This window comes from Oncorhynchus gorbuscha, linkage group LG26, assembly GCF_021184085.1.
Source record: "Oncorhynchus gorbuscha isolate QuinsamMale2020 ecotype Even-year linkage group LG26, OgorEven_v1.0, whole genome shotgun sequence".
Lineage (NCBI taxonomy): Eukaryota > Metazoa > Chordata > Actinopteri > Salmoniformes > Salmonidae > Oncorhynchus > Oncorhynchus gorbuscha.
The window spans coordinates 38,330,080-38,355,818 of NC_060198.1; the positions used below are offsets into that span (position 1 = coordinate 38,330,080).

The 25,739-nt window shown below is 48.2% G+C and overlaps 1 protein-coding gene across 4 annotated transcripts in view; it reads right to left on the reverse strand.

Moving 5' to 3' along the window:
- LOC124015975 (RNA binding protein fox-1 homolog 3-like) overlaps positions 1–25,739 on the reverse strand; it is a 459,039-nt gene that overhangs the window by 283,606 nt on the left and 149,694 nt on the right. For 3 of the 4 annotated variants that reach the window (XM_046331482.1, XM_046331483.1, XM_046331479.1), the window contains exon 4: positions 20,089–20,144. The gene's annotated coding sequence lies outside the window, so the exon portion shown is untranslated. Of the gene's footprint in view, positions 1–20,088; positions 20,145–20,448; positions 20,581–25,739 lie in introns of those variants that run through there. The other variant, XM_046331480.1, reaches the window with a different exon arrangement.

Consider the following 25,739-nt stretch of genomic DNA (forward strand, 5'->3'; position numbering starts at 1 on the left):
ATTATAAGATATGATCTTAAAGGCTTTCACAAGGCAATTCATAGAAGTAGATAGGCATTTTGTTGCGCATTAAATGGAGTCATGGGTGCCTTCAGATGTGTGGTCTACGGCAAATGTTCTTCACAATACAACAAACACCGTCTCCTTCTGTTCGGAACAACCAGGGAATGATGCCATGTCTCATTCTGTTCAGAACAACCAGGGAATGATGCCATGTCTCCTTCTGTTCAGAACAACCAGGGATGCCATGTCTCCTTCTGTTCAGAACAACCAGGGTATGATGCCATGTCTCCTTCTGTTCAGAACAACCAGGGAATGATGCCATGTCTCATTCTGTTCAGAACAACCAGGGAATGATGCCATGTCTCATTCTGTTCAGAACAACCAGGGAATGATGCCATGTCTCATTCTGTTCAGAACAACCAGGGAATGATGCCATGTCTCATTCTGTTCAGAACAACCAGGGTATGATGCCATGTCTCCTTCTGTTCAGAACAACCAGGGTATGATGCCATGTCTCCTTCTGTTCAGAACAACCAGGGAATGATGCCATGTCATCTGGTAACTGTACATCAAACATAGTGATCATAAACACTGACACTGTATATGACATGACTTTTACGATTTGGAAATGTGATGTGTATGAAATTAAAGCAGCATTATAATCCTCAACGTCTCATCTTCCAGAATACATTGAGTCCTCGTACTTTAAAGCATTTCCCTCACTCAGACAACATTTTTGCAAAAGTTGCCCAATTACTGGGAGTGATTGAGGAAACCTCTGTCACGCCTGGTGCTCAAGTTCAGAACGGCTGTCAGTCAAAACCCATACAGCACTGTGAAGCACAGAGCCAGAAATCTGATGTCATGTATAGCATGATACTGTACAGTAACTGCATCCCAAACCTTCCATTTTCAACCTGCATGTTGGTACGAGTGTAAAGGGCTACAAACAATATGACTGGGAATCCTGGCACTCTGCACAATGATCTGCAGAGTAACATCCATATTCAATACTAACTGTGCTAGTGTGCCAACTGTACAAGCCTTTGATTGAGTATGTGAGTGTGTTTACTTCTATGTGTTAGTGGGGTGTGTGTGCGTATATATGTGAGTGTGTGTTTACTTCTATGTGTTTGTGGGGTGTGTGTGTATATGTGAGTGTGTGTTTACTTCTATGTGTTAGTGGGGTGTATGTATATATACACGAGCGTGTGTTTACTTCTATGTGTTAGTGGGGTGTATGTATATATGAGTGTGTGTTTACTTCTATGTGTTAGTGGGGTGTATGTATATATACACGAGTGTGTGTTTACTTCTATGTGTTAGTGGGGTGTATGTATATATACACGAGTGTGTGTTTACTTCTATGTGTTAGTGGGGTGTATGTATATATGAGTGTGTGTTTACTTCTATGTGTTAGTGGGGTGTGTGTGTATATATGAGTGTGTGTTTACTTCTATGTGTTAGTGGGGTGTGTGTATATATGTGAGTGTGTGTTTACTTCTATGTGTTAGTGGGGTGTGTGTATATATGAGTGTGTGTTTACTTCTATGTGTTAGTGGGGTGTGTGTGTATATGTGAGTGTGTGTTTACTTCTATGTGTTAGTGGGGTGTGTGTATATATATGAGTGTGTGTTTACTTCTATGAGTTAGTGGGGTGTGTGTGTATATGTGAGTGTGTGTTTACTTCTATGTGTTTGTGGGGTGTGTGTATATATATGAGTGTGTGTTTACTTCTATGTGTTAGTGGGGTGTGTGTGTATATATGAGTGTGTGTTTACTTCTATGTGTTAGTGGGGTGTGTGTGTATATATGAGTGTGTGTTTACTTCTATGTGTTAGTGGGGTGTGTGTGTATATGTGAGTGTGTGTTTACTTCTATGTGTTAGTGGGGTGTGTGTATATATGAGTGTGTGTTTACATCTATGTGTTAGTGGGGTGTGTGTGTATATATGAGTGTGTGTCTACTTCTATGTGTTAGTGGAGTGTGTGTATATATGTGAGTGTGCCCACCTGCTCTGCAATTTGACCCATTGAAAGCTTAGGCACGACACACACCTGGTCTGTGTGTGTGTGTGTGTGTGTGTGTGTGTGTGTGTGTGTGTGTGTGTGTGTGTGTGTGTGTGTGTGTGTGTGTGTGTGTGTGTGTGTGTGTGTGTGTGTGTGTGTGTGTGTGTGTGTGTGTGTGTGTGTGTGTGTGTGTGTGTGTGTGTGTGTGTGGGTGCGTGCGTGCGTATTGGTTTGAAGGCAAGTGATTATGCATCATGACCCCGGGTACAAGAAGCACAGTGAGTCCAATCTGGTGCTCACTACCGCCCACTCTCTCTAACACACACACACACGCTGGCAGGCATCACACAAACACCCACATACACACGCAGGTATCACTCGCCCACAAACACACACAGATATGTGCACGCAGACACACACACACGTGCCTGTGTCTCTCTACCTCTCTCTCTCTTTCTATTTGTCTCTCTCTCTTAGCCAGGCGGCTCTATCCGTTCCCTCTGTTTTACACACATAATGAAACAGTGTCCTGGTCCTACACACTCCTCCCCCTCCACACGTCCTTCTAATGAGATAAATTAGCGCCTTGCAACAGATGCATGGAATATACACTAATGGCTACCATCTGTCACTCATCTCTAGGAGACAGAGAGAGAATACAGCACTAAATCTGATCACCATCCCCGGCGAGAGAGAGAGAGAGAGAGAGAGAGAGAGAGAGAGAGAGAGAGAGAGAGAGAGAGAGAGAGAGAGAGAGAGAGAGAGAGAGAGAGAGAGAGAGAAACAGGAGGAACATAAGACATGTGTCACAATGGGGAGGGCCAGGCACTAGAGGCTTAGTGTAAGAGAAAGAGACGACAGTAGACAAAGTCAGCCTAATGTCAACCTTTCTCACAATGGTTATCAGATATATTTTAATTTTAAGACTGCATCAAGCTCCCCCTTGACTCCCAGTAATTCCCTGTGTAGAGCTGGGAGAAGCATGGTGTGGTGCTGTTCATCAGACAGCCATTCTCAGTTCACACCGTCTTCTCGTCCGCTGTGTTAAAGTCAGAGTTTCTGCTCATGTTGCCGCTACACTGCCACTGTGCAAATAGTCCCAAATCCATTTCTAGAAAATAATCTGGGGGTGAGCACTAATATATTTCAGCCTGGTTCCTTAAAGACACGCAGTGCATTAGCACGCTGCTTATGATGAAAGCCAGGGAAGACAATAAGAAACAAAGGATGATGAGAACAGAGAAGCAACGTATCTCGGTAAACAGCAGTGAGAGCAATGACTGACCCTGGGAAGCTACCTTGTGAGAACCATGAGAACAAATGGACTAAACCCAGACAACATCTGCATGGACTTGGCCCATGAGAACAAATGGACTAAACCCAGACAACATCTGCATGGACTTGGCCCATGAGAACAAATGGACTAAACCCAGACAACATCTGCATGGACTTGGCCCATGAGAACAAATGGACTAAACCCAGACAACATCTGCATGGACTTGGCCCATGAGAACAAATGGACTAAACCCAGACAACATCTGCATGGACTTGGCCCATGAGAACAAATGGACTAAACCCAGACAACATCTGCATGGACTTGGCCCATGAGAACAAATGGACTAAACCCAGACAACATCTGCATGGACTTGGCCCATGAGAACAAATGGACTAAACCCAGACAACATCTGCATGGACTTGGCCATCATTCTTTTTTAACTGGAAGAAGCAATTACAACAAGTGGAAATGAATTGCTAGTTGTTCTAAGGAAGATCATGGGAGATGAGATTGGAAAAGTTCTCACTTGTTTTATAGATTATTAACGAGATATGTGGCGAGAGTTGTAGATTCCAATAAAACGTTTATTTTATAATCATTTTATGTACATTCATAAAAGTATGAGGAGAAATTATTAATGTCATAATATCGCAAATAATGACCGGCAATTGATTTTATTGAGGCAGCTTTGGGTTTGCAGAGCATTCATTTGATAATGGCCACAGTCACCCATCACACGGCACAACATAAACTAGCAATCCCACCGCATCAACATTCCCTATGAAGCAATCTTATAAACATTACAGGCCTAATGAAAAAGTAGCAGATATCTCCTGCAGCCTCTCATAAAGACCCTAGTGAAATCCTCAGATCAGGCTATAAACAACATCCCAGGCAGAAATGAGCAAACCCTGTTACCCTTATAGAACTTTTTACAATTTCCAATTAAGCAGTAATGAAGATATTTTGGTCTCTATTGCCCGGTACAGCTGACTACATTACAACACAATGTTCAGCAGGCATCGTTCCCATGACGTCAACACAACCCTCATTAAAGCAGCATACCAACGGTGCAGAACAGGAACACACTCTCTCTACCCACTCCACAAAACACAAACATTTCTCTCTACCTTTCAACAAAACCTAACCGATTTGAAATGAGGACATTAAAATAGCCCATCACTGCACACAGGAAATGACAGCGATGCCTCAACCCTGTATCCAAATATTATATTTCAAGTCAGCAGCAGAGAGAGGGGGGAGAGAGAGAGAGGAGAGAGAGAGAGAGAGAGAGAGAGAGAGAGAGAGAGAGAGAGAGAGAGAGAGAGAGAGAGAGAGAGAGAGAGAGAGGGGAGAGAGAGAGAGAGAGAGAGAGAGAGAGAGAGAGAGAGAGAGGGGAGAGAGGGGACAGAGAGAGAGAGAGAGAGAGAGAGAGAGAGAGAGAGAGAGAGAGAGAGAGAGAGAGAGAGAGACAGAGAGAGAGGGGACAGAGAGAGGAGAGAGAGAGAGGAGAGAGAGAGAGAAGAGAGGGAGAGAGGGGAGAAGGAGAGAGGAGAGAGGCATGCAGGCTGCAGCTCTGAATGTGTCTTATTGAGCAGATACTCCTGGGCTTAATAAAGCACACCATCAGTGTCTCTCTGCTCATTTGCATGGCCAGTGTTAGCTAGCCTTGAACAGGCAGCCGCTCCCTCCAACAATCCATTAGTTCTGCGAGGATGTTCAGTATAGCCATGCAAATAAGTGTGAAATTGCACTGTAATCAGTCATGTAAATGACACAGGATTTCTATCTAGGCATCATCGTTCCCCGCACTCCTTTATGAAATACTTGTGAGGGAAGAGAAAACAACATTAAAAACAATGAAAGAAGTGCCTCTGTTTTGACAGCGACAGAGAAGAAAAAGATCATTAGTATGACATGAGCCAGACAGGCTTTGACTCTCGACTGAGAATTTAACTCCCTCAAACCCGTCTCCCATTGAAATTATATGTTAAATATTCAGACACTGATCAAAACTGCTCACCTAGGTAAGACTTAAGAGTCACACTCACTAGGAGTCTTCTTATGTAAAGACTTCTCCCCTCCCCTTTGATGACAAGAAAGAGACAGAGGACGGGTGGCGGCACAGCTACCAGATGAGAGAGAGCTTAACAAGTCAGTATTCCTGTACTGTGAGACGTACAGTAGCTAACAGCCTGTTCTGTATGGGATGTCTGGAGAAACACACTCATGAATATGGCAGCCATTGGAAAAATAATGACACAGAATTTCATTCCTACTTAATTAACACAAATGTTGGTCGCACTTTATCTTTCAGTATAGATTTACACTATGTCAATAAATACCTTGACAAAACAACACAACTATTTTGCTAAATGTAATTAAATGTAGAGAAAACAAAAACATTTCTTCTGTGTACGGTTTCACTAGATCACAAAGGGTAAAAATATCTGTCAAACATCATGTTAAATAAGACAAGCCGTCTTTTCAAGACTCGTGTTGGCATAATAGACCAAGCTGTATAAAAAAAAGGAAGATTGATTTCCCATAATATGCAGTAGTCAGCCAATGGGACTGGTTCCGTTAGGGTTGCTGATGTGACTGGAATCAGCTGCAGACTGCACTCATTGAATATTCGTCTATATGAATAAGCTGATGGGAGTGAGTGACACATCGACCATCCACTCACTTTCACACAGTTCCCAATGATTCATTTTGAATATCGTGCTGTGAAATACAGCCAAACTGGATAATGTTCTGTGTGTGTGTGTGTGTGTGTGTGTGTGTGTGTGTGTGTGTGTGTGTGTGTGTGTGTGTGTGTGTGTGTGTGTGTGTGTGTGTGTGTGTGTGTGTGTGTGTGTGTGTGTGTGTGTGTGTGTGTGTGTGTGTGTGTGTGTGTGTGTGTGTGTGTCTGTAAGAGGGAGAGAGAAAGAGCAAAAAAAGAATGAGGAAGAGGAGGAAGAGAAAGGATCAGGAATTTGGCTCAAATGCTATCTCAGGAGAACTAGCTCATTGAGCTGACAGCCATCAGTAACTCCGTGTGGAGCGAGAACGAGTCACTGTGGTCAAGCAGACAGAGGGAGAAAGAGAGAGAGAAGATAGAGAGAAGAGAGAGAGAACAGAGAGAGACCCAGCACACGGAGACACAGAGACAGATTTGATGAATACTGAGGCGCTCAAACAGACAGATGGGCTAATTTATGACTGACTGTGTGTTATGAAACATTATCTTAGTGTCGGCGAAATCAAAATAACATTTTGGGTGTAAACGTGGAGCCTGGACCTGCCAACAGATCCCCATGTGGTCCAATACATTCAGATGGCCCAGGATGCAGTGCCATGGAAAACAGTTGTGTTGTCGAACGACTGCATATTTGTTGTTTATTGTGTTGTTTGGGGTAAATTGCATGCAGCTGTATACATTGCCAATCACATCCCACCTGCCAAAGTCAAATTAAGCCATCAAATCAATATCAAGAGTCTGGAGGAAAATGTAGGCCATTACCAGGCTATTGAATTGCATTTGTTCTCTATTCAAAATGAAAGGCTATTGACAGGCTGTTTTATTTAGTTCTCTATTCAACCACTCTCTGGTTAAAGTGGGGGAGTGGATGTGGCTGCATTTTAACTGCCGGCCCCTTTAATGCTGGGCTATAGAGCCACTTTATGATCCCACACAGGGGACTTGTGTATGTGGGGAGTGTATTGTGGCTGGCTGAACCCGGCTGAATACACACTGTGAACGTTTTGTCGTCAAATAATGAGAGAGTGTTGGGGTCCTACCTCACCGAGAGGCACAGCAAAGATTAGACACACCTCAGCACAGAACCTTTGATGAAATGTATCAATGTCGGTGTGTACCAATCCCGGGTGGCTTTCCCCCGTTCGTGGTGGGTTCTCATTTGGAACCTGTAAACCTGTTGTCATGTGTATTTTCCACTCGGATAGTGATAGCTTTCAGCAGTGGCTCACAATCACCCCGCGTCTCATTGCTCGGGCACAAACGCTCATCGGGTTGTCTGTCTAGCCTGCATGGGAGATGGAATCAGAACAATGACCACTGAAGAAAGGCAGGAGATGTGACAACTCAGTGGACGGTAACGGAGGACAGCGTAATTCAACCATTATAATTCAACTACATTTCAGCACTATGCAACTACGACAGTGCCAGGGTCTCGCACAAAAAAAGTCAAACAAGTTTAATGAAGACATAACATGTTTAAAATAGACCAGTCATTCCCCAGCGTAAATACCATCACTGAGACCAATTAACCAAAACCAGAGAGCATTTTGTGAAACTCTGCATTTAGAGTTATCATTAGTATGGTCATGGATAATAAGATCAGTGTATCCAACATTTTTCTGGCTCCATTTTTCACGGAGCAGAAATCTCTACATATCATAGAGGTTGACTTTAGTCTGCTAGCTATATATATGTAGAGAACACACTGTAGCTGTTCTATAGGAATGCAAAGGAGTAGGGGATATCCAGGCCCGGTGGGTTGAGAGGCCACGTCTCAGCCAGAGGATTCTGATCCCTCTCGTAGCGGCTAGCTAAATTAGCATGCAGAAGACAGGACTCAGAGGTGCCCTAGCCCTTAACTCAATCTCTCTCTCCCTCCTTTTTCTCCCCTTGCTTAGGTAAAAGTAATGGATTGTGGCTGCAGCTCCAGCCATACACCCCTCCCTTCCCCTCAAGCTGGGCAGCAATGCAAGCAGACAGGCGGGGAGGGATGAGGGGATGAGGGAGGGAGGGAGGGAGGGAGGGAGGAGGGAGGGAGGGAGGGAGGGAGGGAGGGAGGGAGGGAGGGAGGGAGGGAGGGAGGGATGGGGGAGGGAGGGAGGGAGGGGGAGGGAGGGAGGGAGGGGGAGGGAGGGAGGGGGAGGGAGGGAGGGAGGAGGGAGGGAGGGAGGGAGGGAGGGAGGGAGGGAGGGAGGGCATGTTACTGAGCTCTGGGTTCCTCCATAGCGACACTCACTAACTCTAAGGTCAGCTGTCCGAGCATACGCACCCAGCGCTCCAGGATGGCCAGGCAGCCCTAACCGAAAGGTGCCATCCCCCCTCCACGCTCTTAAACAGATTGCCGCTCGCGCCACCTCAAGCTGAATACCAATGAATGAAGGGGTTGCTTACCAAAATGAATGAAGGGGTTGCTTACCAAAATGAATGAAGGGGTTGCTTACCAAAATGAATGAAGGGGTTGCTTACCAAAATGAATGACGGGTAGCAAAAGGAAACAACAGCAGCAGCAATTTCAAACAGCACTTTTAGGGAATGGATATAATTGGGCTAAACACTCAACGGATGTAGAAGGGCTAGAAACACTGAGTGTGTTTTAGAGACATGTACTCCAGGAGTTTTAAGCATGCAGTTGTTAGAGGGGCCAGGCTGATTGAAATTCATTGGCAACATCTGCATGCAGCGCACAACATGGACGGGGGATCAGAGATTGGAGGTCTCTGAACATCAGTTATAATTAACAAAACATTCCTGTGCACATGGGCTCTGAGGCACATGGGTAACCAATGGCAACCATGTCAGGGCTCGGGTTAAGAGGACGAACCAGGGGGCATCAGTACCATTATGGCCCCACCTGGAATATGGACGACGGCAAGAAGGCAACGCTAACCGCTACCCAGCTACGCAGAACCAACCTGCAATATTAAATCTCCCTATTCCATCTTCCTATTACATTGTACTGTACAATGTGAATATGACACTGACAGTTATCTAAGAATGTCATCTCGGTGAACAATTAATAGAACAGCGGGAACGTGAGGTCAGATATAATTAACAGATACGCAGCGCGAGGTATAATTGCTCAAGTCTCAAGCAAAGTAATTAAATAATTCAAAGTGAACAACTAAGAGGGAGAGACAATGCAAGAGCTCCTCCTCATCTCTCTCTAATAGGCTGGTGGGGGTAGGTGGTGGTGGAGGTAGGTGGTGGTGGTGGTGGAGGTAGGTGGTGGTGGGGGTGGAGGTAGATGGTGGTGGTGGAGGTGGAGGTAGGTGATGGTGGTGGAGGTGGATGGTGATGGTGGAGGAGGTAGATGGTCGTGGTGGAGGTAGGTGATGGTGGTGGTGGTGGAGGTAGATGGTGGTGGTGGAGGTAGGTGGTGGTGGTGGTGGAGGTAGATGGTGGTGGTGGAGGTGGAGGTAGGTGGTGGTGGTGGAGGCAGGTGATGGTGGTGGAGGTAGATGGTGGTGGTGGAGGTAGGGATGGTGGAGGTAGGTGATGGTGGTGGAAGGTTGTGGTGGTGGAGGTAGGTGTGGTGGTACATTGTGGTGGTGGAGGTAGGTGGTGGTGGTGGAAGGTTGTGGTGGTGGAGGTAGGTGGTGGTGGTGGTGGTGGTGGTGGTGGTGGTGGTGGATGTAGATGGTGGTGGTGGAGGTAGGTGGTAGGTGGTGGTGGAGGTAGGGGGTGGTGGAAGGTTGTGGTGGTGGAGGTAGGTGGTGGTGGTGGAGGTAGGTGGTGGAGGTAGGTGATGGGGGTGGAGGTAGTTGGTGGTGGTGGTGGAGGTAGATGATGGTGGAGGTAGGTGGTGGAGGTAGGTTGGAGGTAGGTGGTGGTGGTGGAGGTAGGTGGTGGTGGTGGGGGTGGAGGTAGGTGGTGGAGGTAGTTGGTAGTGGTGGAGGTAGGTGGTGGTGGAGGAGGTGGAGGTAGGTAATGGTGGAGGTAGATAGTGGTGGTGGAGGTAGGTGGTGGTGGTAGGTAGTGGTGGTGGAGGAAGGTGGTGGAGGTAGGTGGTAGTGGTGGTGGAGGTAGCTGGAGGTAGGTGGTGGTGGTAGGTAGTGGTGGTGGAGGTAGGTGGTGGAGGTAGGTGGTAGTGGTGGTGGAGGTAGGTGGTGGTGGTGGAGGTAGGTGGTGGTGGTGGAGGTAGGAAGTGGTGGTGGAGGTAGGTGGTGGTGATGGATGTAGGTGGTGGTGATGGAGGTAGGTGGTGGTGGTGGAGGTAGGAAGTGGTGGTGGAGGTAGGTGGTGGTGGTGGAGGTAGGTGGTGGTGGTGGAGGTAGGTGGAGGTGGAGGTAGGTGGTGGAGGTAGAAAGTGGTGGTGGAGGTAGGTGGATGTAGGTGGTGGTGGAGGAGGCGGAGGTAGGTGGAGGTAGGTGGTGGTGGTGGTGGAGGTAGGAAGTGATGGTGGAGGTAGGTGGTGGTGGTGGTAGGTGGTGGTGGTGGAGGTAGGTGGTGGAGGTAGGTGGTAGTGGTGGAGGTAGGAAGTGGTGGTGGAGGTAGGTGGTGGAGGTAGGTGGTAGTGGTGGAGGTAGGTGGTGGTGGAGGCAGGTGGAGGTAGGTGGTGGTGGAGGAGGTGGAGGTAGGTGGTGGTGGAGGTAGGTGGAGGTATGTGGTGGTGGAGGTAGGTGAAGGTAGATGGTGGTGGAGGAGGTGGAGGTATGTGTTGGTGGAAATAGGTCGTGGTGGTTGAGGTAGGTGGTGGTGGAGGAGGTGGTGGTGGATTCAAAGTGAACAACTAAGAGGGAGAGACAATGCAAGAGCTCCTCCTCATCTCTCTCTAATAGGCTGGTGGGGGTAGGTGGTGGTGGAGGTAGGTGGTGGTGGTGGTGGTGGTGGAGGTAGGTGGTGGTAGGTGGTGGTGGAGGTAGATGGTGGTGGTGGTGGAGGTAGGTGGTGGAGGTGGAGGTGGAGGTAGATGGTGGTGGTGGAGGTGGAGGTAGGTGATGGTAATGGTAGGTGATGGTGGTGGAGGTGGATGGTGATGGTGGAGGAGGTAGATGGTGGTGGTGGAGGTGGAGGTAGGTGATGGTGGTGGAGGTGGATGGTGATGGTGGAGGAGGTAGATGGTGGTGGTGGAGGTAGGTGATGGTGGTGGTGGTGGAGGTAGATGGTGGTGGTGGAGGTAGGTGGTGGTGGTGGTGGAGGTAGATGGTGGTGGTGGAGGTAGGTGGTGGTGGTGGAGGCAGGTGATGGTGGTGGAGGTAGATGGTGGTGGTGGAGGTAGGGATGGTGGAGGTAGGTGATGGTGGTGGAAGGTTGTGGTGGTCGGTGGTGGTGGAGGTAGGGATGGTGGTAGGTTGGTGGAGGTGGTGGGTGGTACGTGGTGGTGGTGGAAGGTTGTGGTGGTGGAAGGTTGGTGGTGGTGGTGGTGGTGGTGGTGGTGGTGGTGGATGTAGATGGTGGTGGTGGAGGTAGGTGGTAGGTGGTGGTGGAGGTAGGGGTGGTGGAAGGTTGTGGTGGTGGAGGTAGGTGGGTGGTGGTGGAGGTAGGTGGTGGAGGTAGGTGATGGGGGTGGAGGTAGTTGGTGGTGGTGGTGGAGGTAGATGATGGTGGAGGTAGGTGGTGGAGGTAGGTTGGAGGTAGGTGGTGGTGGTGGAGGTAGGTGGTGGTGGTGGGGGTGGAGGTAGGTGGTGGTGGCGGACGTAGGTGGTGGTGGAGGTAGGAAGTGGTGGTGGATCTAGGTGGTGGAGGTAGTTGGTAGTGGTGGAGGTAGGTGGTGGTGGAGGAGGTGGAGGTAGGTAATGGTGGAGGTAGATAGTGGTGGTGGAGGTAGGTGGTGGTGGTAGGTAGTGGTGGTGGAGGTAGGTGGTGGAGGTAGGTGGTAGTGGTGGTGGAGGTAGGTGGTGGTGGAGGTAGGTGGTGGTGGTGGAGGTAGGTGGTGGTGGTGGAGGTAGGAAGTGGTGGTGGAGGTAGGTGGTGGTGATGGATGTAGGTGGTGGTGATGGAGGTAGGTGGTGGTGGTGGAGGTAGGAAGTGGTGGTGGAGGTAGGTGGTGGTGGTGGAGGTAGGTGGTGGTGGTGGAGGTAGGTGGAGGTGGAGGTAGGTGGTGGAGGTAGAAAGTGGTGGTGGAGGTAGGTGGATGTAGGTGGTGGTGGAGGAGGCGGAGGTAGGTGGAGGTAGGTGGTGGTGGTGGTGGAGGTAGGAAGTGATGGTGGAGGTAGGTGGTGGTGGTGGTAGGTGGTGGTGGTGGAGGTAGGTGGTGGAGGTAGGTGGTAGTGGTGGAGGTAGGAAGTGGTGGTGGAGGTAGGTGGTGGAGGTAGGTGGTAGTGGTGGAGGTAGGTGGTGGTGGAGGCAGGTGGAGGTAGGTGGTGGTGGAGGAGGTGGAGGTAGGTGGTGGTGGAGGTAGGTGGAGGTAGGTGAAGGTAGATGGTGGTGGAGGAGGTGGAGGTATGTGTTGGTGGAAATAGGTCGTGGTGGTTGAGGTAGGTGGTGGTGGAGGAGGTGGTGGTGGAGGTAGGTGGAGGTATGTGGAGGTATGTGGTGGTGGAGGTAGGTGGAGGTAGATGGTGGTGGAGGAGGTGGAGGTATGTGGTGGTGGAAATAGGTTGTGGTGGTGGAGGTAGGTGGTGGTGGAGGAGGTGGTGGTGGAGGTAGGTGGAGGTAGGTGGTGGTGGAGGAGGTGGAGGTAGGGGGTGGTGGAGGTAGGTCGTGGTGGTGGAGGAGGTGGTGGTGGAGGAGGCGGAGGTAGGTGGAGGTAGGTAGTGGTGGAGGAGGTGGAGGTAGGTGGTGGAGATAACTGGTATTTATGCTGAGATGCTCTTCTCTGTAACACCGCCTCAGGGACAGATCTAACACACACCCAGCCATCAGAAGAGGAAGAAACACTGGGATGGCTCTGAATCGGACGGCGGAAAGAGCTGACATTCCGGCGATTGTTATTTGAACACAAAGGGAAAGCGCTCATCGGTTCCCCTGAGTCTAGGGCAAATTCTTAATCAGAAATTCAGACAGCATTTTAAGGTACACCGAACTGACGGAGAGGAGATCCTCTCATTATGACACATGCGGTAGGCCAGCCTGTCAGACAGAGAGGTGGTCGTGAGCAGTGTTAAGGAAGCAGAGGCATTATCAGTCTATATTTCACGTGTCACTGGGGGACGGATGTGTCCCCATTGCGTCCTCTGGGTGCAATTGATCAAATGAATGAATGAATGGTTAAGTTTACACTTTTAGAAAAAAGGGTGCCAAAAGGGTTATTCGGCTGTCCCCATAGGATAACCCTTTTTGGTTCCAGGTAGAACCCTTTCAAAGTCCATGTAGAACCTTCTGTGTTAAGGGTTCTACAGGGAACCCAAAATAGTTATACTTTGAACCAAAAGGTTTCTTTCTACCTGGAACCAAAAAGGGTTCTTTAAAGGGTTCTCCTACCGAAGACAGCGAAATAACCATTTTAGGTTCCAGATAGCATTTTTTTGTAAGGTGACAGGTGAGGAATCTGGTTAGTCTCGTTTGACATGGAGATTATCAAACATTATGAAATCGAAAATTGCATTTCTCCACAGATACATGCATGTCCCTGCTTCCCTATTCATTGAAGTCTGGTAGAACTGAAAGTCATTGTCAACCTTTGACCCCCGTCTCACGTTATATTGTGAGTAAGGGCCACTACATGGTTCTGTGTTGAATGGTGGAGCTGGGCTATTATGTTCCAAGGTACACGTTATGAACACATATGCCTTGAACCAATCTGACTCTGACAAAGTAATGTATCTGGGAAGATTTGTACAGCACTTTACAGTGTGTGTTCCATTCCAGATATTTAAAAACATTTGAAATGAAAATGGATCCCAATTAAAGCAGCACAGCAGTGTAAGTGCTTCTTGTTATTTTTTTTGTAACCAGTTGAAACATTTCTCCCTGGGAAAACCTCTAAAAACATACATTTTTTTCCGCCTGTACTGTGACTGTGAGCTCTGATAAAAGCAGCCTAGACAGGCCTGAGCTCAAGCTAGTTTGCCAGCCATTCAGAGAGATGAAAATGCAAAGCTGAAAATACTAGCTACACATTTCAAAAGGCAAGAGAAATGCATATATACACCAACTAGCAACAACCCTTTCTCCTTGACTGCTGGGGAGAAAAGGCCTTTGGTCTCAACACATTAGACATTTTCAGTGAAACCCTTTACATTTAGACATACCTTCTCCTTCACAGTATGTATGGTCATGTTATAGCCACCTAAGAGATACCAGCAGTAGCTTTAGATTCAGGTGAATCATCAAGGCTAATGACCATACATAGTTAAGGTCAAATACCCCATCAGGATTTGCTAACATAATAAGTGTACTGTGCTAGCATTACAGTACTATATGTATCTATTGGTGCTGTGGCCTTGCTATGGGTATATAGTCTTGTCTGTTGGATCACCTGTTGAAGAGCATCCATTTCAACAGGGAGCCAGAGGTCGTGGTCCTGGCTGGGTGTTTGATTGGCAGGTGGGGAGCCACGATGCCCACAGCCTTGCCCCAGTGGAGCGCTGAGCGCCAGCGTCTGGGCTTGGGAGGGCCACAGTGCTGCTGACTAACAGAGCGTGTCTGCTGACAGTCAGTGTGTCTGACTGATAGGATCACCCCAGGAGGCTCTTTCAGGGCCTTTACAAAGTGCCTCTGATAGGCCAGGCCCATAGCTTTACCGCCGGGCCCTGCCAACAAATTAAATTTAAGCCCCGCTAATGTATAGAGTAATCATAGAGTGGTGTTGATACATTTTTCAGCAGGGTTACCATGGGCACGACTGAAATCAGAGACGGGCAGGAGCGGGGCAGGGAGATACAGCTGTCTGTAACCTTAGCATGCCACTGGAATCAGAGACGGGCAGGAACGGGGCAGGGAGAAACAGCTGTCTGTAACCTTAGCATGGTACTGGAATCAGAGACGGGCAGGAACGGGGCAGGGAGAAACAGCTGTCTGTAACCTTAGCATGCCACCGGAATCAGAGACTGGCAGGAACGGGGCAGGGAGAAACAGCTGTCTGTAACCTTAGAATGCCACTGGAATCAGAGACGGGCAGGAACGGGGCAGGGAGAAACAGCTGTCTGTAACCTTAACATGCCACTAGAATCAGAGACGGGCAGGAGCGGGGCAGGGAGAAACAGCTGTCTGTAACCTTAGCATGCCACTGGAATCAGAGACAGGCAGGGGCGGGGCAGGGAGAAACAGCTGTCTGTAACCTTAGCATGCCACTGGAATCAGAGACGGGCAGGAACGGGGCAGGGAGAAACAGCTGTCTGTAACCTTAGCATGGTACTGGAATCAGAGACGGGCAGGAACGGGGCAGGGAGAAACAGCTGTCTGTAACCTTAGCATGCCACTGGAATCAGAGACGGGCAGGAGCGGGGCAGGGAGATACAGCTGTCTGTAACCTTAGCATGCCACTGGAATCCTCCACTTCTAAGGTAAGGACTCATATGAAAGAACAACAATAACATGCCATTATGAGATGTAACATTTTGCAGTGACCTGCGTTTCCAGGGGGAAATTTGAAAGAAAAGCAATTTCACATTAAACTATCTGACACAGAGCAGGTCATGGAATGGTGTTGAGGAGGGGGGTGATGGAGAAGAGGGAGAGGAGGGGTGGGGGCCCGGAGCCCCCGTAACAGCCACTGGCCAACTAGAGCGAGACACACATTCCCTCTGCCGAGTTAAAAGGGCTGGAGTGGATGAAATTTCAAAGCCTCCCCTGCAGACAAACACTCCGCTTTGCACACATCAGTGCTGAGATGTTCAAATATTCCACTCCACAGTTGCAGCCTGGTTCTCTTCCCTGTACTGCCGTATCAGACATGGTAGCACTGTGATTAATGAGACAGGAAAAATACCTCTCTCTTTTCTCCCATTGTGTTTTTATAAATTCAATGAAGCTAAAACTGCACTTAATTAAAAATGTGTCCCAGCGTCTTATTCCCAATGTTGCTCGGCAGCAGGCAATATAGGAAAATGAAAGGCAATTGGAGATTAAGAGAGGATGGATTTACATGTGTGGGACCTTTGTCCCCTCCCACCTGTTATGACCAACAATGTAAAGTTTTGCAGCTGGGGTTGATTAGCCAGCTAGTCGATAGCATACATCATAGGAGACCTTTTAGAAACTGAACACAAAGCATAGCTAGCTACACTTCTCTGCATGCACAACAACACAGTCATCTGAACACCATGGTGCAGTGCTACTTCATGTCATTCTTCTCTTCCTCTCATTTAGAATCGTTTGTGACGAACACACTGCATGTGTAGGAACACTGAATACTCTAGTAAGAACGTTGCACTGACATATTGATACATGGTTGTGATTTAGTAACTGCTTTGTCATTTCATGGAGCTGATCCGTTGGCAACTGATGAACACTTCCTATGTCATTTGTGCAGTAGTTAACATTGCTCAATATAACATCTTAAAACAAGGTATAATCAAATTCATGACCTTGGTCTGAGTGTGATTCATATGGGGAAGCCTCCAAAGTAATGTGTCGGTTTTCTTACGTTCCATATTTAGGCCTAGTTGTGAGATGTCAGAACAGAAGACCAAGAGGCTGGATCAGTAGGGATGGATCATGTGACATGATGACACACCTTACAGGATATGTATTCTCTTCCTGTCCACGGCTCTCTAACATCTGGCCTGCTGGTGTCAGATTCCTCCATCCACTACCAGCATTATAGTATTATCACCCCCGCTCTCTCTGCCCTCTCTCTGCTAGCTAGCTACTACTACGACATGACTCTTGGCACGCCTTGGAGATCTGTGTCACAATCACTGAGTAATTACAGTGACTAATGTAAGGACCATTCTCGTGTCTAACCTCAGACATTCCATCAAGATCTGACTGGGAGGAAATGAACTGGCAATGTAATGGACGTTACTTTCGGTTTGAACCCTGACAAAACATATACTCTTTAGAACCAAAGCTTCCTTTTCCCACAATTCCCTGGTGGGGGATGGTTTGCCAGCTCAGAAACAGAGAGTAGAGCTCAGGTTCTTTGCCCTTGTCATTGCATCTGCACTGACCTCTAAAAGAATGGACAACAAAGATCATATCACGAAACCAATACTAGCACCGACGGCCTTTGCACAAATTGATTTAGCCACCCAGAACTCACTCCCACCTCAATGAGGTGGCAGGATGCTCACAGCATAAATCACTGTCACACAAACACCCTCTAGTGAAATGTCATTTTTATCTTTAGGATATTTTTTTGTTCAGTATGTCCCGGTTGGTGTCTAGCTCTGTGATAAGTGGTGGTGAATGATGCGAAATAAACGGTTAACGCATTACGCTAATATTGAGCTCTCACCGCATATAGGTGCTATCACACGGAGAGGGTGACACAGCCGTGGTCCCCTGTATTCCAGGAGGTAGTGCAGGGCCCTGTGTTATATGGCTCATAGATCACTAATGTGTGGGTGAGAGTTGTCTCCGGCTGCCGGCTTGGCGGAGATGAAGCACAGATACTTTATGGCACAACCGTCAGACGTAGGCATGCTACCGAGGCTACAATGAGGAGAAGCCTGCTAAAAATAGAAGATAAGCTTTTCCAAAGGGGCCCCGGAGACAATAGTTTCATACTTTCCGCTGTGTACTTTGGGATCAAGAACCAGTACAAAGCCTCTAACCGGAGCTATAAAGCACAAGACCCAGATAGATGAAGCAAAGAAAGCCAGGCCATCCCAGAAGCACCCTCTGTAAAGCATAGAATGACATGATAAATGCTCCAGTGTGTTAAATACACCAGGATAGTCTGTTCTATCCTCCTTACAACTGACAACCTCTGTTGCACACTTAATTACAGCCAAGCGCAACACACTACTGTGTCAATTATCAAATCAAATCAAATGTATTTATATAGCCCTTCGTACATCAGCTGATATCTCAAAGTGCTGTACAGAAACCCAGCCTAAAACCCCAAGCAGCAAGCAATGCAGGTGTAGAAGCACGGTGGCTAGGAAAAACTCCCTAGAAAGGCCAAAACCTAGGAAGAAACCTAGAGAGGAACCAGGCTATGAGGGGTGGCCAGTCCTCTTCTGGCTGTGCCGGGTGGAGATTATAACAGAACATGGCCATTAACATGTGCTTTAACTCGTCTGGCTATTTTTACCACAGAGTTTCACTCAGAACTTTTTACCTTCTTTTTATTGCTATTCTGCTCAGATCTTGTATCTGAATTCCATTCCACACACAGAGCTGTACAAACATAAGGGCTTTAAGGATTCAGATTGGTGGAGGGGAACCTAATCTTCTGTAATTGGCGGAATGGTTCTCATTTTAATCGACTCACTTTAGAAAACGGCGCTCGTCGACAGCCTGCTAACGTTCTAGGGATTTCAGGTGACTATTCATTTTCATAAGGGCCAGAAAAGGCTGGTCTGTCTGGATGTGAACGGACATGTTAGACCTGATCATCATTAATCAGACTGATACTACATCACCGAGCACCTGCCGGGTCATGGAAATGGACAAATAACACAAGGACGCGCAAACCTCTTTCATACATCACATTTGCAGCAGCCACTGTTTAGCATGGTGAGATAATCCATTCTGGGGTTCATCGTGTGAAAATGGGACTAAAATGGTAATCCTCTGCCAGCCAATAGCATCCTCCGCCTCACCAGATGCCTAGCTTCTGGATTCTGCTTAATTGCCATCTTCAGATCAATCTATATCCAAATGTCAACTGAATCTACAACAGACTTTTCCCTGCATTTTGTCAGCTGAATATCCAGTATATTTCCTTACATTAGAAAGCAGAGGTTTTCTGTTAGTCCTTATTGTATGCACATGTAGTGACCTACACCAAGGCCTATTGTTATCCAGGCCTGAGTGAAAGGTGTTGTTGTGCTGACATACATCGGTCTGCATGGCCAACTCTGTGTCCACCCCTGCTGACCTGTGTGGCCATTAGCCTTGACATAGTGATGGGGCATGGTGCTGTCTATCTCAGTCCCACACAGAGAACACCCACTCTTCATCTGGTCCACATACACACAGCATGCATCACACACGCACACGGGACAGCAGGTGGGTATGGACACTAGCATACTGATCTCTACTACACATTTGTGATACAAATACACTTCACGCGTTTGGTGAACGCATAAACTGTACACAAACACGTGCATACATAGTCCCACATGTAGGACTACGGTGTACACGCGTATGCAAATGAACATGGATATTCATGCACTCCCATGTGGCCACGCATGGACAAAGAAACACAGCTACAAACAGACTGAAAATACACACACATGCAGTATGTTGGTGGCAACTTAATTGGGGAGGATGGTCTCGTGGTAATGGCTGGAGTGGAATGAGTGGAATGGTATCAAATACATCAACCACATGTTCTCCAGGTATATGATGCCATTCCATTCGCTGCATTCCAGCCATTATTATGAGCCATCCTCTCCTCAGCAGCCTCCACTGGTTCACCCATAAATAAACAAACACACACACACACACACACAATAAAAATATACACACAATAAAAATATACGCACATATGATTGCCCATAGAGAATACAGACTTGTTTGAACACTCACACACACACGCACAAATATTATTCTTAAATCTCTGTTTATCGTACACATGTCCACTGTTCAAATGACAACAGTGGACCCCTCTCGGTAGTGGTAACAGGAACACAGTAGGAAACAGAAAAGCCTCAATATCAAAACAGAAGAGTCAGTCAATATGGAGAGTGAGAAGTTAAGGTAAAGAGAGACCCTGGTGATCAGTGTGCTGACCCGCTCCACGCTAACTGTCGTCAACAACATCCCAACCATTCACACACAGAACCATCTACCACATCAAGACCCGCCCCCTCCTCTACCCCCTCAGCCATTCCACCATCCTCAGAGAAACCCCTACACAGCACAGCTACTTCTCTCACAGCACTATTTATCCTCTCTCTTCCCTCCTTCCCTCTTTCTCCCTCTCTCTGTCTCTCCTTCTTTCTCTCTGTCGCAGCCGCCACGTTCTCAGTGCGCCGCGGTCGAGAACATAAAAGGGTAGAGAATAAAAGAAACCGACGTTGGGAAAGATGGAGCTGGAAAATTAGCATAAGAATACTCACAGTGGGTTGGAGCGGGGCTGGAGCGTGGCGGTGGTCCTCTCTCTGTCAGATACAACCTGCACACAAGATTGAGAAAAAAAGAAAACTAGGCTGTGAAAGCGGAAAAGAGAGAGGAGGAGAAAAGAGGAAGGAGGAGGGGGCACATCATCCAACGCACGCGCCACACAAGACATAAAGAAATAAAGAATTCCTCCAGGAAGGTAGAAAAAAACAGGGCGCAGAGGAGGAGAGAGGGAAAAAAAGAAGAGAGGGGGGCGTGAAGAGGTGGGCTGTCTTAGGGAAATATAAAAAGAGACAGACACGTGCGGAGCGCTCCGGTGCGCGATCACATCTGACAGGTCTGAGCTGCAGTCCGCCTACCTCCTTATCGCCCTCACTTTTCCACAGCGCTGTGCTGTGCTCTCCTCTACCCAGGCCAAAGCCATGGACTGGTCCTCACGCTGATGGTACAGGAGATTCAGCACAGGGGAGCTATCGCACTCATCGCCATACGTTAGCATCACACACTGAGGATTGCACACGGATCACCCACCCAACTCCACCCCACGCACCCCAATCCCACTCACTACACCCCCCCCCCCTAAATTGTGAAAAAGAGAGAGAGTGAGAATACAGCCTGCTTCAAATGAATGAGAGCATTCCCAGTGGGATTGAGGCAATTACAGAGGCTGGCGCTGTTTTCTGTTTACCCCTCACCCTTTCTCTCCCGCTCTCCGTCTTCCCTCTCTCTCAGGCTGGTACAGTGTCTGTTTTCTCTCTCTTTCCGTCTCTCTGTGCTCCAGACATATGCCTCTATTAATGTAGCTTCTGTCACTTCAGCTGCTTGGTCAGATTACTCCATCTCTGCTTCCCCTGTGTTCTACCCACATTGAGTGCCGACACGTCCGCCCGCTTGCCTAGCGCCTGCCATCCTACCCGCCTACCCACCTGCCTGCCTGCCCGCTACACATTTCAGTTGGCCAAACACTTCCCTGAGTCTCCAGCCCACCTTGAGACAGACCTCACCAAACCCTGAGACAGACCTCACCAGACCCTGAGACAGACCTCACCAGACCCTGAGACAGACCTCACCAGACCCTGAGACAGACCTCACCAGACCATGAGACAGACCTCACCAGACCCTGAGACAGACCTCACCAGAACCGGAGACAGACCTCACCAGACCCTGAGACAGACCTCACCAGAACCGGAGACAGACCTCACCAGACCTCACCAGACTCTGAGACAGATCTCACCAGACCCCGCTGCTGCCACACCTTCCTGTCTGATTCAAGGAGGGAGGAACAACTCACAGTTATCATAATCCCTCCAGATTTATCACACCTCGCCTGGTGTGACAGAGGTTTATTAAGAGGCTAGTTGGTAGTGGAACACCACAACTTAATATTATCACAAACACACACGCACACACACACACACACACACACACACACACACACACGCACGCACGCACACACACACACACACACACGCACACACACACACACGCACATGCACACACACACCCACACCACATACACACACCCACAGCATCCCCACATTATCTCCCCTCAATTAACATCTTTAGTGTGAGCTGCTATTATCTTAACCACACAGAGCGCTGATGTTCCTGGGAGGAGGAGAGAGGACAGGACACTATTAGTAGAGCAGCAGAGAGGACGGTGGTGGTGGTGTGTGTGTGTGTGGGAGGGGGGGGGGGGGCTGTGGACAGAGGGCTCTGAGCTGCTACTTCTGGAATACACAGGGCTAATTAAAGCCATATTCAAACATGACTGACTGCTACCCAAGGTGCACGCTAACAAACATCTACACAAACAACCTTGTTACAGCATAAACCAGTAGGCTAGCCCCGAGAATTGTCTTTCATTGTGAGGATTAATCGTAGCGAGACAGGCATGTTCAAGTGAAAGTCATGACAACAAAATCATCTAAATCTCTTCTGACTGCTCACTGGTGTTTGATCATGTTTATTTTCTCATACCTCTCGTATGCATTGCTACACTATCAAATCATTCAACAGGAATGGCCCTAGACAAAACAATAGACTTGCCAGCCAGCTGCTGTAGAATTCCTATAAATTCAAAGGCCCTTGTAAAACGCAGTCCTTTGAAGCACGGGGTAACATTGCCAAGTACCGGATGTGCTTTAGGCTTACCTCACCGCCCTACAGCTCGTTTCCTTGTCTTAATGTCTTGTATACTCTATTCTATCCGTTTGCCTGCCCTCGCCCGCCTCCATTCTGCCCTAAGACACCATCAATGTGCCCATTAAGTCATCAAAGTGCCCACTTTGTCCTTGCTACTCTCTGTGACAACCACAAAGTGGGTGACGTGGTCCCAGAGCACCTATAACGATAGAGGTGGGGCGGACGTCTGGCTGTTGTGGCCGGTGGCTCCAACCCCTGGCCCAGACCAGACCATTAGGAGTATTCTATTACTGTTGGGTTAACCTGTCACGCTTGGCCGTGGCTCTCTCTTTATGGTCTGACTGCTCTGAAAGGGCAGGGGATAAAACTCTATCAGTGGGACAAACGATCCCACGCTCCTTCATTTATCACACGCCCAGGGATGCCCCCATGGTGGGCGGCGGCAGCGGTGGCCGGGGCCAGAGTCTGCGGGGGTATCCTTCACTCTGGTTACCATGGGGACCCCCCAGGGCCTACGCAGTGCTGGGCTGGGAGGACAGAGGCGGACAGACCGGCCCCATTCCACACAGAGACTTCCATTCTTAATCACAGGATGACTCAGGTAATAGCAGGGACAACCACGTAGCAGGGACAGAGCCGCCAGCTAACACACTGGCCAGCACAGGTGGTTTAGTTTGCAGCACACACACACACACACACACACACACACACACACACACACACACACACACACACACACACACACACACACACACACACACACACACACACACACACACACACACACACACACACACACACACACACACACACACACACACAGCTCAGAGTAGTGATTAAGAAATGAGACTAGTGATCAGTAGGTTACAGAGGTCAATCGTTCATGGGGTCACATGGCTAGAGCCCCTTCAGCTAGGTACTTAGCCTCAATTGTTTTGGGTCCACTGAGCTGGGAGAGTGGATCAAATGTCAACCTCAACTTCACCCTATAGAAAGGTTCAAAGCAAAGACATGACATGACGCTTTGGTTATTTACAAATTCATACCGTAATGACACAGGCCCAGTTCAATCTGCACACATCCCCCTTCAGCAAACACGGCTCGCCTCCTTTTTTCCTCGGATCTATCAAGGGAGGGCGACAATTAAATGACTTTAATTTGATTAGGAGATAATGTGTCCCACTTAATGGAAAGGACAGACTTCACAACACAGCCAGATTAGTTTGGTGGATGCCTGCTTATAAATGAAGACAGGCCCTCCTTTCATCAATTAAGTCTGATGTTCAGATGCAGTTTAATGGTTGGGGGAAAGGGATGAGGAGGCGTGTGTTCTCTACAGAAAGAGGGAGTCTGGAAATATGGGGTCAGGAGAGGTATAAGCACGCATGGCTTAAGATTTGGTATTAGCATGACACAATCAAAGTCATTACTAGCCATCCATGAAAGGTAAAGTGGTTGTGAGCTACATCGTAGAGGGCAGATGGCCTGTTGTCACAACATTACAGACCATGTATTGCCTTGCTCTCCTTTGTGTATTGCTATTCAATACTGCATCTCAATTTACAGACAGTGTCTGGTTTCATTGTAAAGATGATGTAACGTTAAGTCACTGATAATGATTTACCATTTACCATGTCTGATAGGCTATACTCTACAGCCGAACTCTGTAACCCCTAAATACTTCAGTACAACAGCTGGTAGACAGATATTTGTTGTGAATAACCTACATATTGATCTCCATATTACAATGAAGTGTTTTCGGTAGTTTGTGTAAACCTAACCCAGGCTGCCTTACCCAGGCTGCCTTACCCAGGTTGCCTTACCCAGGTTGCCTTACCCAGGCTGCCTTACCCAGGCTGCCTAACCCAAGCTGCCTTACCCAGGCTGCCTTACCCAGGCTGCCTTACCCAGGCTGCCTTACCCAGGCTGCCTAACCCAGGCTGCCTTACCCAGGCTGCCTAACCCAGGTTGCCTTACCCAGGCTGCCTTACCCAGGCTGCCTTACCCAGGCTGCCTTACCCAGGCTGCCTAACCCAGGTTGCCTTACCCAGGCTGCCTTACCCAGGCTGCCTTACCCAGGCTGCTTTACCCAGGCTGCCTTACCCAGGCTGCCTAACCCAGGCTGCCACCCTCTAACACAGGTGTATGTCAAGAACAAGCATTATTTAGGCCTACTTACTACAAATAGTTTGGCGCATTCATATTTTCCCCCTACAGGCCTACTTAGTCAGTCATTTCTCCAATCCATCGTATGGTGAAATACTGATCATGTTAAGGACAGATTTCAATGGAGATAATCTGATCCGGGAGCAGCGCTGTCTTTCTGTCCATCCTGTCCATCATGTCCATCCTGTCCATCCTGTCCATCCTATCAGTATCGACACATGCTCCAACGACGGGGCTTAGCGACCGCTTTCTTTGTGTGGTCTTTTGGGAAACTCGAGTTACTGTACATCTTCGGCCGTTGTAGGAAAGATGCATAGTTAAAACACTCGTAATCCTAAATTCCATCGCTATCAGGAAAGGGGGCCCTGGATGGTACTCCAACATGCTATAGTTGGTTTGGCAGTGAAGGCCTAGTTGAGGCTGTGCATTTTGGAAATATATTTTTAGATCCACGTAAATACTCATCAGACTGTATCTTTCCTGTACCACCTTTTCACTGGGAATTCATTTGACACCTGCTACTTACTGCACTTCAAGATGGAATCAGTATTTGGGGAAACCGTGCCGCTGTCCGGCCCGACGCCTTTGTTATTGTTTTTGTTTTGTTGATGAAAAGGAGAGGAGAATCTGGCAGTGTGGGAAGAGAATCCACATATTCTGCTGTTCTTTCACGCCTGCAATGATGTCCGAGAAAAGAAAACAGTGTTTGTTGTTTGCAGTAACTCCTTTGTTGTTGCAATGTCCAAACAGACATGTCAGTTTCACCAGTTAAGACTTTCAGGTTTAAGGCTGCTTTAACATCGGGTTCCTACGGCAACTAACTCTGCTCTAACATCTGGTTCCTAAGGCAACTAACTCTGTAGCGCCTAAAATACTCCAATAAAACAGCTGTTATACAGAAATACGTTGCGAAGAACTTACATTTTGATCTACATATTTCACAAGTGTTTTCAATAGTTTCTGTGGGCCCAGCCCAGGCTGACACCCTCTAACGTTGGCATCTGCACTCTGACAATCTGCCTGTGGACTCCCGCTGTCCATCCCAGTACGACACTTTTTGAGCTTCCAGCGAAAACAGGAAGCATGAGAGATGAGGACATTTGGAGCAAGTCCTTGAGTTTGGGGTCATTGCTTGGAGTGTGTACGGCGCTCTGTCATTCACGGCACGCCACACACTCCCAAGCGCTCCATTTACGGTGGCCCGTTCCCCGCTGTGTGAAGAAAGAAGGGTATCATCTCCCAGCAGTATTCTGGGGGGTGAATCTAGCAGCTTTGTCTGTGAATACCAATGGAGATCTCTCTCTCTCTCTCTCTCTCTCTCTCTCTCTCTCTCTCTCTC